General features: G+C 39.6%; 1 non-coding gene across 1 annotated transcript; it reads left to right on the top strand.

The window, feature by feature from the left end:
• The first annotated feature begins 3,563 nt into the window (after nt 1-3,563).
• trnaa-cgc (transfer RNA alanine (anticodon CGC)) lies at nt 3,564-3,635 on the top strand. The gene has a single exon. It is a non-coding gene; the product is annotated as a tRNA-Ala (tRNA).
• The last annotated feature ends 905 nt before the right edge of the window (nt 3,636-4,540 follow it).

Here is a 4,540-nt window from a genome sequence, read left to right as displayed (position 1 = left end):
TTTAGCTTACTCACAACTCGAACAACATGACTGTCAACATCACTTTGAGGTTATTCGAAACTTTCACAACATCACTTTTGGCATCATTTTGAGTTCATGAGCAATTCTTCAGACATCACTGTCGCATTATTTTGATATTCGTAGCAACTCTTACTACATTACTGTTGCATTATTTTGAGGTTCGTAGCAACTCTTACTGCATGACTGTCAGCATCATTTTGAGGTTATTCGAAACTTTCACTCCATTACTGTTAGCATCATTTTGAGTTCATTAGCAATTCTTACTCCATCACTGTCGCATCATTTTGAGTTCATTAGCAATTCTTACTCCATCACTGTAGCATCTTTTTGAGTTCATTAGCAATTCTTACTACATCACTGTCGCATCATTTTGAGATCATTAGCAATTCTTCCGACATCACTGTCGCATTATTTGGAGGTTTGTAGCAACTCTTACTACATTACTGTTGCATTATTTTAAGGTTCGTAACAACTCTTACTACATTACTGTCAGCATCACTTTGAGTTTGTTCGAAACACTTACTAGATTACTGTCATCATCACTTTAAGTTTATTAGCAACTATCACTACATTACTGTTAGCATCATTTTGAGTTCATTAGCAATTCTTCTGACATCACTGTCACTTTATTTTTAGGTTCGTAGCAGCTCTTACTACATTACTGTAAGCATCACTTTGAGGTTATTCGAAACTTTCACTACATTACAGTTAGCATCATTTTGAGTTCATTTCAATTTTTACTACGTCATTGTCGCATCATTTTGAGATCATTAGCAATTCTTCCGACATCACTGTTGCATTATTTGGAGGTTCGTAGCAACTCTTACTACATTACTATTGCATAATTTGGAGGTAAGTATCAACTCTTACTACATTACTGTCAGCATCACTCTGAGTTTATAGCAACTATCATGACATTACTGTTAGCATCATTTTGAGTTTATTAGCAATTCTTCTGACATCACTGTCGCATTATTTTTATATTCGTAGCAACTCTTACTACATTACTGTTGCCTTATTTTAAGGTTCGGAGCAACTCTTAATACATGACTGTCAGCATCACTTTGAGGTTGTTCGAAACACTTACTACATTACTGTAAGGTTACTCGCAACTCTAACCACATTACTGTCAGCATCATTTTGAGATTAGTATCAACTCTCACTACATCACTGTCGCATCATTTTGAGATTTTAAGAAACTCTCACCACATCACTGGAGCATCATTTTGAGGTTCGTAGCAACTCTTACTACATCACTGTAGCATCAATTTGAGATTTTTAGCAACTCTTACTACAGTACTGTAGCATAATTTTGAGGTTCGTAGCAACTCTCACTACATTACTGACAGCATCATTTTCAGGTTAGTAGCAACTCTTACTACATCACTGTAGCATCATTTTGAGATTTTTTGCAACTCTTACTACATCACTGTAGCATCATTCTGAGGATAGTAGCAACTCTCACTACATGACTGTCAGCATTATTTTAAGGTTTTAAGCAACTCTCACTACATTCGTGTCAGCATCCTTTTTTAGCATAGTAGCAACTCTCATTACATCACTGTAGCATCATTTCTTAGGTTAGTAGCAACTCTCATTACATCACTTTAGCATCATTTTGAGGTTAGTAGCAACTCTCACTACATCACAGTCAGCATCATTTTGAGCATAGAAGCAACTCTCACTTCATCACTGTAGCATCATTTCTTAGCTTCGTAGCAACTCTCATTACATCACTTTAGCATCATTTTCAGGTTAGCAGCAACTCTCACTACATCACTGTAGCATCATTTCTTAGGTTAGTAGCAACTCTCACTACATCACTGTCGTATCATTTTTAATTTCATAGCAACTGTCACAACAAAAATGTAAGCATCATTTTGAGGTTTTTAGCAACTCACTACATGACTGTAAAACTGACCGTTACCATAGAGATGGGAACAGAAAACTCAAATGGAAGCTCAAAAGGGGACTTAGCTCCAATGGTAGAGTGCTAGCTTAGCTAGCACTCTACCTAGTCATTGTCATTGTCTTTAGTATAGACAATGACTCAAGAACACATTGTCTATAGTATAGACAATGTGTTCTTGAGTCATTGTCTATAGTATAGACACTGAAGTCACTAGTCACTGAAACACTGACAATGTGATGGGGGCTTCCTGTCTTTACTGCATTTTCTTCAAAGGATCCCGTGTGTCTTCTTTCTCTCTGTCTGTACTGGAGTGTGGTACCAGGCCCAGCTTGAACGGGTGACTGTGTCTGAGTGGGTCGAGGCTGGGCTGCAGGTATTGGGAGGTTAGAACCCATCTGTGAGGCTCCAGGTGGAGCGATCACCTGTGAGGGTCCAGGGACAGCAGGAAGCTGCACAGATGGTAAAGACATGGAGGGGAGACAGGTGGTGCTGGAGCAGTGACAGGAAGTGTCTGGCATTTTGGTTCATCCTGTGAGATGACGTGAGGTTGTGGTTTTGCCTCCAGCCTCACCTCCTCATCAGTGTTCAAAAGGTTCAAAGGTGAAAAAATGGGATTCAACCAAACAGCTGGAATGAAGAGTTGGTAACACTTGCAGAGCTGCAGGGAGCTGGACAGGTCTCACCGTGGGGGGATTTGTCCCACAGATCCTTGCTGAAGTGGCTCCTTCTCTTGAGACCTGCAATGCTGGCTGGACCTTTGGAAAAAGAACACAACAAATCTTCATAAACATTTACTTCAGCAGGAACACACAAGAAGGTGGGACTGGTTCCTTTTTCATGTTCACTATTTTGTCGTCTTGGTTCATGTTTTGGTTGTCAAAGTTAATTCTGAATATTTGTGGAAAGTTCGCCTGCCTTTACTTGTACCAATACTTCCTTTAGTAACAAATTAAAAAGCTCAAGCTAAACTTCAGTCAGGACAACCATTCTTTCTCATTCTTAGGCCTCTGTTTTATGTCCATGACCATCCTGTCTGTCACCTTTGGTGATGGAGACATCGGTTGATGACATCAGCAACGGTCCTCAACCTAACTGCCTCTGCCAGAAGCGAGCTGTCATCTGTCTCAGGGGACACAGTCGGGTGGACCGGGGCGGATGAGGGCCTGCTGCTTCCTTGAAATATTTCTCAATATTTCAGTTGCAACTGTATAGTGATGGTGGCTCAGTTTAGAGCTGTCAATCAATGTTAATAATTGATCTTAGCATCTGGAGATTATTTTAGGAACACAAATACTTTTACTTCATTCTGAGGATGAGCAGACGTTCAATATAATGATTATTTATTAGTCAAAGACTCCTGCTGGTCAGAGAGGATCTGGGCTGGATTGTAAAGCTTCAGAGAGGGAAACCTTCACTCTGGATTGGACTGAGAACGGAGCAGCCTCAGCTTCCTGGAGCCTGACTTGCCTCTGTGGTCGAAGGCTGTGTGGGCTGACATCACAGTGAAACTACCTAGATCACAGAGCCTTTGAGATCACAGGCTGACTTCCTTTTTATCCCTAAAATGAAGAAGAAAAATGTTGTGTCTGTGTTTGTGTTGCTGCATCAGTTAAACAGTGACTCTGACAGAGGGGATGTAGCTCAGTGGTAGAGCGCATGCTTCGCATGTATGAGGCCCTGGGTTCAATCCCTGGCATCTCCAGCTGGTCCTTTGGAGCCTTCATCTTATCAGCTAAATTGATCCATAAATGTGACAACAGTTGATAACAAACTACCAGAAGAGAAACCAGTCTGTTGCATATCAAAGTATTTGTAGCTGCGTCAGTGTGACTGTGAGCCTTCATTTGTTTCCTCCAAAAAGTTTAAAATGAACTCAATGCTGAATCCCTCATCGTCATCACTGAGCTGCAGAACTGGTCCATGCAGGAGGCTGAGCAGGTCTTCCTCTCTGGTCCAGTGTCTCAGCACAGGTCAGAGTAGAGAATTAAAACATAAACACAAATCTTTATCAGCTATTTACTGACATCAGTGACTACCTTCAAGTAAGAGTGTTAGTGAATGGACCCTTTTTAAAGTTTATGTTATAATGTTTGAAAAATGATGCTCACAAAATCACAATAAAAGTGTTTGTGCTAAAATGATTCCAGTAGATTTTATTGCCATTTTAAGAGTTCAAGCGTAATTTGATGACATTGTTTGATGTCATGACTCTCAGTTACTTTAGCAGGACCATCGTGACATGAAATCTTCCTCATCATCCCATATCGACCCTCAACCCCTCACACAGAACCAGGAGCCCTCAACTGAAGGAACCTTTAAAACTGAGAAGTTGGACAGAAAGCAGTATTTTGGTGGAACGAACCTTAAAAACTATAAATTAGAAAGTATTTTGGTGGAACGAACCTTTAAAACTATAAATTAGAAAGTATTTTGTTTTGAATGAACCTTTAAAACTATAAATTAGAAAGTATTTTGGTGGAACGAACCTTTAAAACTATAAATTAGAAAGTATTTTGGTGGAATGAACCTTTAAAACTATAAATTAGAAAGTATTTGGTGGAATGAACCTTTAAAACTATAAATTAGAAAGTATTTTGGTGGAATGAA

The sequence above is a fragment of the Aulostomus chinensis genome, chromosome 1 (assembly GCF_037954235.1).
Source record: "Aulostomus chinensis isolate RoL2024-O1b breed Wild chromosome 1, RoL_Achi_v1.0, whole genome shotgun sequence".
Classification (NCBI taxonomy): domain Eukaryota; kingdom Metazoa; phylum Chordata; class Actinopteri; order Syngnathiformes; family Aulostomidae; genus Aulostomus; species Aulostomus chinensis.
The sequence above is the reverse complement of the archived record's forward strand: the minus strand, read 5'-3'. Positions and strand labels throughout refer to the sequence as shown.